This window comes from Centrocercus urophasianus, unplaced genomic scaffold (genome assembly GCF_019232065.1).
Source record: "Centrocercus urophasianus isolate 14NV4802_14NV808 unplaced genomic scaffold, USGS_Curo_1.0 seq_13, whole genome shotgun sequence".
NCBI classification, from domain to species: domain Eukaryota; kingdom Metazoa; phylum Chordata; class Aves; order Galliformes; family Phasianidae; genus Centrocercus; species Centrocercus urophasianus.
In genome coordinates, this window is record NW_024884475.1 from 38,639,899 (window position 1) to 38,650,022 (window position 10,124).

The following is a 10,124-nucleotide window of genomic DNA, read 5'->3' on the forward strand; positions in this document are numbered from 1 at the left end:
TGCAATTCAGCCACAGGAGCACTTGCTGGGGGCAGTGAAAACCAGGCTTAAAATTTCAACAAGCCTGCCTGGATTCATCCAACCCAACAAACCACTACAGAGAAACACATATACCCCAAGACAATGCTGAACATTACATGGGAAATCATCTCCCCAGCTTGGGGAAAAAGGGAGTGACTTACCCAGATATAAGGTCACTCAGTCTTGGAAGACAGAGGGATACAACTCCCTCACAGGTCTCAAGCTACCAAACAAGCATCAGTAGCTGCACCCAGATCAAATACATTTCAAGTTTGTTTTTTTAGAAAAAAAAACATAGGCTGGAGCACACCTCACCATTTCTCATGAAAATATCTAGTTTTCATATTAAAACAGAAACCTATTGGAGGTGGAAACTTCTACGCATTTGCTAACATTGGTTATGGTATAGTTCCGGATAAAAGGCTGCCACAGGAGCAGAAAAAATATTACATTTTTCAGACCTATTCTGACTTGCACCCCTGCATAAAACCTTCTTCACAGTAGTTGAGTGCTGCAAGATCAGAGAGCTCCAAGAACAAGGTGATATTTTCTTCCACCTAGAAAAAATGATAGGATCGAGCAAAGTATTCTGCAAATCCCTGCATCTCCGAATGGGGAACAAGAAAATCCAGAAATAGTTTCAGCTACCCTGCTTAAGTGGCAGATCCCACTGGAAACATTTTATCTCATCATTTTAAATAAAATCTATGCTGGGATCAACTTGCAACAAGCTGAGGAGAAAGAAAGATGCAGCCCTACTTGCCTGGGTAGAGAAGACCACAGAACCACTGTTTCTCCAACACACCTTACTGAGCCATGGATAGGATCCCACTTTCAGACTGCCTGTCAAATCCTAGGATTTAGTCTAGCTTTTATGAAAACATTTTACTGGCTGGATATGAACTATTTAAATAAAACATATCAGGGAGCCTGTGTAAACCATACTGATGAACAGCATTAGGAAAGCATTCCATTATTATTCACCCCATATCAAGATGAATGCAAGTGAGGTTTATAACAAGAGCTCTATCAAATATCAAAGTCAACACAGAACTGTCACAGAAAAACAAATATCCCACACACCATAATCTCCTATGTGTGATAGTTAAAATGTGCTTAAAAGCAGGGCAAGAGTCGGAGCAAGATCTGTGCCAAGTGTTGGCATTGGCAGAGCACAGTTCCTGGAATAACACAGCATAAGCAGGAGAATTACTCATAGAAGATAACATGGTCTGAATTTTTATTATTCTGGAATTTGCTGAAATGCAGCTTGGAGAGAAGAAGCCAGGCTGCTGATGTGTGTGACAATAGTTGAGAATGTTGTCTGTATTTCACAGACAACACACTGTCCCTTTCAATAGCATCAGCTCTGTGTCTCCGTGTAATCAGTTTAGCTTAAAATTAGAACTGGAGCCTATGGCCAGAAAGCCTTAACACTTCTGCAGCACTTAAACAGTCAACATTTTGGGGAAAAAATGATCAGGTGATCCACAGTGCATGCACTTTGCTAGCTGTCAGGAGGTTAATGGTGTGCCTCAAGCAGAAGGCTAAATTAGGATGTGAACACCTTAATCTACAGTTGCAAATGCTGACAGCAATGGCACTTCATCAACTATTTCTGCAGTCTTATTTGCTACATATCTCCCTGATTTCTCAAGCCTGTGCAACCAGCGCTCCCTCATCTCCACATAAATTAGCTAAATGACCTCTTGTAGCCTGCTTGAAATGAAAATTGTCATCTGAAAGAGAAAATAGCTGTTCTAAATGTTTGCAGGGAATGGAGAGGGTGTTAAGGATTGCAAGCTTCTCTGAAATACAAAAACTTCAAATTCACGTGTGAGCAATTAGTCTTACCTAATATTTAAAGCCAAGAAATCAATAATCTTCTCTATAAAAAGCAGATTTTTCTCATATTTGCATTTAATATTTAACATTAACAGGCTATGGATCTTGTTTAGGAAAAATATTGCTGTAGCGGAGCTGAAATTGGTCTATATTTGTTATATGCATTGTATAACAGATTGTGCCATGCTTCTGAAGAAAAGTGATGGATAGAGATGTCTGAGTGGCCACCAGATTCAATGACACTGTGCTCTTAAAAGCTTTATTGCAAGTACAGATTCAAGCCAGAAGGCAGAGACAGATTTAACTTTACACTGGCAGTGTTTGAGAAGAGATACCCAAATTAGAAAACAGAAATTCAAATACTGGCCACAAGTGCAATAAAATACCAGTTCTCCAGTTTGTTATATGCACTCCTGAAAGGATTAATTTAAGGACTGCAACAGAAACAAGTCAGCAAACTGACCCAGAAGTAAATTATTTCCTCCAGGGTTGAGTGGCTCTGGAGCACATATTCATCACGACAAAATATCAAGCAGTTTTAGCAAAAGAGGGAAGCCCCTAATAACCTCCTCCCAGGAGGTTCCACAGCCCATCAGGCAGGGAGGAGAGGAGGCTGTCAGCTCCTCCCACCTGCTGCCTGTGCTCTTACACAGCCCAGGATGTCAGCAGCCTCTTTCCACTACCAGAGCACAAGACTGGATAATACCTAGAACCCTGAGGCCCTTTCTGGCTGCCCCCTCAGAGGTCATGCACTGCTCTTATTATTGCCCTATGAATTTGAGATAATTGCTATGAACAGCTTGACACGTTGCTGTACAAAAACCTAGCCATGCTCACATTGTACTGAATCATCCTTTGCTGGACAGGACTTGGCATTCACGCTTACTGAATTACATAAGGTCCCTGGCAGCCACTCCAACCTGCATTGGGCCCACTGCATGGCAGCCTTGTGCTTGGGCTTATTATTCATCCCACCAACTTGGGGTCAAATCTGCTGCCAGCACATTCCACCGCCTTTTCCAAAGGATAGATAGAAGAGTTCAGCAGCACACATCCCTGTACAGATTCCCTTGTAGTCCTCTTGTCACCAGTCTCTGGGAAGATTATGACTCATGAACCACAACAGATCCCAGCTTTAAGACTTAGAGAGCGATATCCAAGGCACAACACACTAGCCTTCAAATTTTTTCAGCTGTTTGGAAACAAAAAGCCACTTCTCCCACCACCACCAACTGTTCAATGTTTGTCAGAGATTCTAAGAATCCCATTATTCATCAGCTGAGTAGGCAGCCATCTCACCCTCAACACAGTGTGGACCAAAGCTCAGTAAGCATGTCTTGTGATCTTGCACCAACACTGCATGTGCATATGTGTAGAAAAGTAAATAGGATGGGACAGAAACAAAGGATAGCAGTGATACATTCAGTTATCTCTTCATCTCAGCTAAAATACTCACCATCTACAAATCACACCTGTGACCAAGTCTAAAATGCTATCCCCAGATAAGATTGAAACTCAAAAGAAAATCTAAAATGCTTTAGCTTATGAATCTCTTAAGAGGGCAGAAAGAGGGTATTTGCTCCAGAAAAACATCCTCAAGAAGAACAGAGAAAAGTTAAAGAGCATATTATATATTCCCTACTGCAGGGCAAGCCATTTTTTTTTTCTGGGAACTAAACAGGCCTCTAAATTTGACTCTTTTATGAGTGAATGACACAGCAGACTAGCAAGACTACAGTTCACTCATTTGTTAAAAAGCCTAATATAAGGCAAAGGTAACAGAGTATTTGCACATCTCTATACAAAATGGCACTTCAAGCACTTCATAATATACACTACCCGAACAGTGATAGAGGTCCCAGCTGCCCCACCTCTGCCTCTGATGCTCACTTGGTCAGTTCAGATACAGGCAAGACTATGACTGGCACACGACTGCAACAAGTGAAACTCATATCTGAGAAACACCCCGAGTTTCTTTCCATGTTATTTGCATAAGCAGAATACTCACAGAAGGTGAAACGATTTGAATCAGAGGTGAGAAAATACCCACAGATTCCTAAACAATGACCAAGTATTTGGAAATCAACTACACTGCAAAAACCATTTGCTTCACCAAGACACAGCTTTGCTTGCCTATTATTTCTGCTGCACAAACACAGTTTCTCTCCATCCAAAAGATGGATTTTTTTTTTTTTCCTGGAGAAAGATAAATAAGCGCAATCACCCTGAAAACTGTGGGAGAACACACCATACATACCAGAAACACATGCAAATTGTCCAAGCTGATCCTAAAGCCTATTCACCTTCCTCTTTGGCAGACATCTGCAGCCATTACACAGATGTAAACACAGCTTCAAAACTGCCAGACAAGTAAATCTTGAAGGAGTCACAGCATCTGTGAGGCTCAGAAAATTCTGTGCTATATTACACATCACATATAACCATACAATTTGTTTTCTGTCTCAAGTGCCCCTGAATTCCTTTATGCAATATTACTAAGCTGTATTAAGAAAATTTGTCACTGACTGAGAATCAGAGGAAAATACACAATGTATTTGGGGGTCATCTTTCTTCATAATGACCATTAACACAATGCTGTTAAGTACTTAAAATTATGCCTGAAAGTTTTTCTTCAAGTAGCAATGCTTTTCGAATAGCAAATGAAAGTAAATCAGTATTCTTGTCTTGAGATCTTAAGATTAGCATTGCTCTAAGATTAAAATGCTTAGAAGGCTTCTAGTACAAATTTGAAGTACTTACACCCCCACATAATTCAGTGCTAAGATGCTCTCCCTCTGTACACACTTGCCACAGGGCCATTGCTAAATGACTTCTGCACACCTCTGACTTATAAGAACTCTTCTCAGATGGCCCAAGCCTCAGCCTTTGTTTGTTTGCAGCAGGAGTTCCTGAGTCCTAAAACCCATGGGGGCTTCCGAAGCAACTATTCTACACACCCAATTGCTCTCTAATTGCAGCCCATGCCTCAGAGAGACCTGTGAAAGAGTACAGACAGATAATTCAGCAACTCCATCACAGCCTCAGAGTGCCTCAAAGACTGACCAAAACCTCATTAGTTTCATACAGCTACAGTAAAAGGGTGAAGTTCCAGAGAGGCAAAAGATTGAAGTCTGACTAAGCAGTGAGGTGTTATAGCCATTATTTCCCAATGCAATAGCGAAGGGCTTATTTACATTTGTTATCCAGAGTGCAAACTACTGGCAAACACCCCACAGCAGGTTCACTGAGTGTTTTATCTGCAGGAGAAATTCTCATCTCTTTGGTGATTCAAGTCCAGCAAGCACAAGATGTAAAAAGATAACTTTCATTATTACAACAGAATGTTTTTTCATAGCAGTTGTTACCCCATTTGGAAAATATTGCTTGATATCCTGTAATCCCTCTGCATCTGTCATTTCAGTTTATTAGTTCCCTGAGTATATTCAAAGCTGTAAATGGAGAAACTGAGCTGTCCGGATTTCAAATTGAAGATAGGAGCCAACTGACAAAATACCACGTAGCTGTTTCAGTTTAATAATCCCGTGTGGACAGATGATGCATCTACTATTCCCTCCAAAGCTTATTTCCCAAATTCAGTTATTATGCAGATGGTAAAAATCTATTCTTTGAGGGTCAGGATTAAAGCCAATGGAAAGTGCCATCTAATTCATTGAGGGAAAAAATAGCTATTACTGCTACCTGGAAGGTAATACCCATTTCCAATACAAAACACTGCATTTTATGACAGCTAATGTTTTCCAAAACCTTCCTAAGCACCCAAACCTTAAAAATCACCAAATGCCAGACACTGCAGAGAAGCAAGCAGTTTAATATAACAAGGGATGCTTTCCAGACCACATACTCCAAGCCAGCAAATGGCCACAGGAAGAGCATTCTCTCCCCTTCAAAACCCAGTGCCCTAGTGTGCACAGCAGGGCCCACTCCAACAAAACTCTGAAAGTGACTGAAGAGCTTCTGCACATACCAAAGCTTCCCCAGCAGAAGAACCCAAGGTCTTCTCCCTCTCAGCCTTACTTACCAAGGACTCAGTAGAAGTGGAGCACTACGTAGGTCCTGTGAAGAGTCCTGGCATCCTCACGCAGCCTGAGACATAGACGCACCCCTCCTGTGCACGATGAGTTGTAGTATAAATTGAGTGATGGTCCAACAGCTGTAGGCACCCCATGCCATCTCTGCAGCATAACAAATACAGCATACGTGTAAAAATCATCTAATGGTCCAAAACCAGAAAAATATTATGCTAGTGTCTTAAAATAAGTTAATATTTATTACTTTTGAAGTTACTAATTCATACAGCTAGAGTACTTTATTTTTTACTAGAAAGAAAAATAGTTTAATCCTGGTGTTTAGATATACTAGCTAAATGTAGTAGGGCATTGTTGAAGACAAATTAATTTAAACACGAGGGGGACTCTATAAAACATCAGAATCATCCTTCCAAGCCAAAAATACTTGAACATTTAGATCTTTTTAAAGAAAACTAGTCAGTGACTTAAAATGTCTTCTCTTGGTGTATAACCAAGATGTTATAATTTTGTATAACCAAGATGTTACAATCGCAATACAATCAATGAGAGTAAGGCAAAGCAGACAACGATCACAAAAGAGAATAAGTGGAAGAGCTTACCCTTGGGTTGAGCTCACCAGAAGATACCAAAAGAGGGGATCTCCAGAAGAGATCCTTCCTCTCTGGTAGCCAGCTCTTAAATAGGTCCAGGAGGGGTGGAGCCTGGCTCCACCCCTTCCGGCAGCACAGGTGAATTGCCTTCACCTGTGCTCCTCTGGCTGACTCAAGGCTCACCTCAGGTGATTAATCAGAGGTTCAGGCCGTGACTCAGCAGTTCCCATACACTTGGTCACAATAAATTGCAGTTCTCTGGCTCAGTTGCATTTCCACACTTTGTACACTTGCAAAATAGGCACTGACCAAAACTCCATTTTTGTATTCTTGGTCCTTCCTCTCATCTCCAGAACTGGCTAACATTCAGTTTTACCCTGGAGGCATTTGCAGTCTTATTAAGGGGCATAGTGAGCTAAAAAAGGTATGACCTACTCACGGAGGCAAACTGTGATTATCAAAGAGAAAGCCACAGGGTATTCATCATTAAAAACTGAATTAACAAGGCATTCTGCATTTCCTCTGTAGAGTTTCCTTTGACAGAGAAATTAAAGGATGCTCTGGATTCAGGAATTCAAATACATTAAATGACATAGCAAACCTTCCAGTGCACATCCTGACCCATACTGGCATAGTACCACACCAAGTACAAGGCAAGATCAGGCTTGGAAGCCTTCCTTTAAAAATCTGGACCTTTGTCAGTGAACTCAGGTAGATTAAATGCTGCTTTTAGCACCAAGCATAAGAGCTTCCCCATACTGGCTACCAGCTGATGTACTTCTTTTGGCATCACCCCCAAGGAGCTCTGTTTAGCCAGTGCTCTGCCAGTTCCAGAAGGGGTAGTAGAAGGCATTTATGTTACAGCATCCATCTGAACATTCATTTTTCTCTAGCAGGGGTTGTTTAGAGTCTGCCCCCTTGTGTGAGTGGGTATGTAAGATCAAAAAGCATAAAGATGTTGTATGGTATTGTATGATCAGTAAGTACACAGAGAAGTTAGGCTGGTAAGATTATCACACTGGAAAAAATAAACGGAGATAAATGGAAAGTGTTCACCAGTATTGTAGGCTCACAAGAAACTCCAAGAGGAGCGATCTCCAGAGAGAGTTCCTTCCTCAGTGGCAGTCAGCCCTTCAATGAGCCTAGGAGGGATGCAGCCAGGCTCCACCCCTTCCAGTCACACAGCTGAACTGCCTTCATCTCTGCCCCAAGGCTGACTCAGTTCTCTCCTCAGGTGATCAATCAGAGGTTCAGGCCATGATTCAACAGTTCCCCTACAGCATGTATTTTTATACAATCCTGTTCTTTTCCTCAAGCTAATGCACTCCACACAGACCTTTCTGACTAAAAGGTATTGTGTTTTTAATTTAAGTCCTCTATAGAGGGACACGCGCTATCAATATCTTTGAGCAACTCCCTACTGCAGTCAGCAGGGAATTCTTCTCAAAAAGAATCAATGGCACAACGAACCCTATGCTTGTTGGGGCTCTTTTATATATCGTGTTATAGCTTTTAAATTAATCCTGGCATTGATTCGTAAAAAAAAAAAAAATAATGAAAAAAATAAATGAAAAGAGGGAAAAATATGACAAAATACTTGCCGCAGTCAAATGGCTGGTAAGAACAAAGACAGTACCATTGTGCTGCTAGAATATTAGTTATAGAATCCTGATAGCCATAAAATACCTTTGCTGTAAGTCCAGCAGGTATTTGTGGGGATCTGTCTGCACCATTTGATTATTTATTCCAGAAGCAGCCGGAAAAAAGCAAAAGTAGAACTATCACTACCAGAAGAGCAGGACTCAAAAACAATGCTGTTCAACAACATGCAAAAATCAAGCACAACTTCACCATTAAGAGCAAAAGGACTAGCTCCCCTATACCATTAGGCACTTAGACAGCCTTAACTATTAGATGTAAAAAGTTAGCTTACTGGAGAAGCTTTGCCAGCCCCACTAACTACGAGATTCATTTTTTACTATCTAAGAAGTCTCCTCCATCCCTCAGAGTTTTAATGGAGTTGTGATTAATTGCACCAAAGTGGATTTGGCCCAGTCTTTCCAATGCAACACTATTGATTTACTCCCATAGCACAAGTAGCCCACCAGATTTTGACATTGAAATATGATCTTATTTAATGACACTCTCTTAGTAATATCTTCCAGATTTCTCTGTTATTCATTCTGGGATTTAGATTTAATTTTGGTGCTGTTATGTTGCATATACTTTTATTGTGCTGTTTACAAAATGATTCTTGCAATTAATTACAGTAATGAGATTATGGCTAAAATACTTAGAGAATGCTGATTAGATAATTAATGATTGAATGTTGATTGTAGCACTTTATTGAACATACACTGTGGGTTGGCCTCCTCTTTCCTTTTTTGGTCTTTTTCGCTCAAGTTCTAGTAGGTAATTGAATAAATGATTAGTGAGAAAGTAGATTACATGAATCATATTTAACCCCTTGGCACTTGGACAGGAATCCAGAGTAATATAATGTGAGGAATATAAGGAATCAATTTCTTTGGTATTTTCATTGTAGTAATTACAGGCTGAAAATAGTTTTAAGTCACAGCGCAAAATTGGCAGATCAGCTGGACCTGAACTAAGGAGCCTCCATGCAGCAGCACATGATGTTAGAGTAGCTGCCTGTCAGCAAGGACAGCACCAACAGCAAGCAAAAGGGCTGGCAAGGACACACAAGAGCTTGGCCATGTCACCTGATGTGACCACACGAGGAGTCAAACAGTGGACCACAAGAAAAATATATCATTTCAGGGTCTGGGTCTGAAACAAGATATCAGGTCACCCTTTCCCTGCTGTCAGTAAGCTCCTCTGCAAGCCTTCAGCCAAGCCAAAGCTCCATCTCTCCCAAGGTGAAGCCATAACACGGGCAACATATTTCCAAGCAGGAGCTGGATGAGCAGCTGGTGCAGCCACAAGGATGTTCAGGTTGACCAAAAGCCACACATCAAAATAATGCAATTGAGGCCATCTGGTGTGCTTTCAGAAAACTAGCAAGATGTACAGAATCACAAAAGCAAGCACTGTGTATGCATATTATGATATAGTCTAATTAAGAGAGCTCCCATTGACTTCAGCCTCAGCTTTGAAAATTCATCACTTCTGAGAGTCAGATCCTCATGTCTCCAGCAGACATATGTCAAGTAATCTGTATTCAGGCCACTGAAGCAAAGGTCCTTGTAGCTGTCCTCCCTCAACAAAGCCACAGAGAAAGTTCATTCTGTATCATAACAAAAGCAGGGGCTTGTGGCAGAAATCGCTAGTATTTAGATACCTGTTGATGCTTCATACACAAAATTGGCCAAATTAAGGCTGCCTGGCAACTTTAACTGCAGTGTTCCTGGAAAAGCAAAGCACATTTCCTCAGGTATTTGGCTTCCTTCCCTACTACTTTCAGCTTCTGATGTTGCTCAAAGAACACTGATGTCTTCTCTCCAATGACTGCAATATGACCCAAGAAAACAGCATAGAGCTGTGACAGTGGAAGGTCAGGTTCAGTTTCAGGACAAAGTTCTTCACTAAAGGGTGACTGGGCACTGAAATAGGCTCCCTTCATCAGTGGTCACAGCCCCAAGCTTGAGAGTTCAAGCAG

At 41.1% G+C, this 10,124-nt stretch overlaps 1 long non-coding RNA gene across 1 annotated transcript in view; it reads right to left on the bottom strand.

Annotated features, from left to right (window-relative positions):
• Positions 1–6,555, bottom strand: part of LOC122156676 — a 33,418-nt gene extending 26,863 nt beyond the window's left edge. Inside the window, exons 1-2 of the long non-coding RNA XR_006167608.1 lie at positions 6,515–6,555; positions 5,906–6,059 (exon numbers count right to left, since the gene is read on the bottom strand). This is a non-coding gene — a long non-coding RNA (uncharacterized LOC122156676). The remainder of the gene's footprint in view (positions 1–5,905; positions 6,060–6,514) is intronic.
• Positions 6,556–10,124: the final 3,569 nt, after the last annotated feature.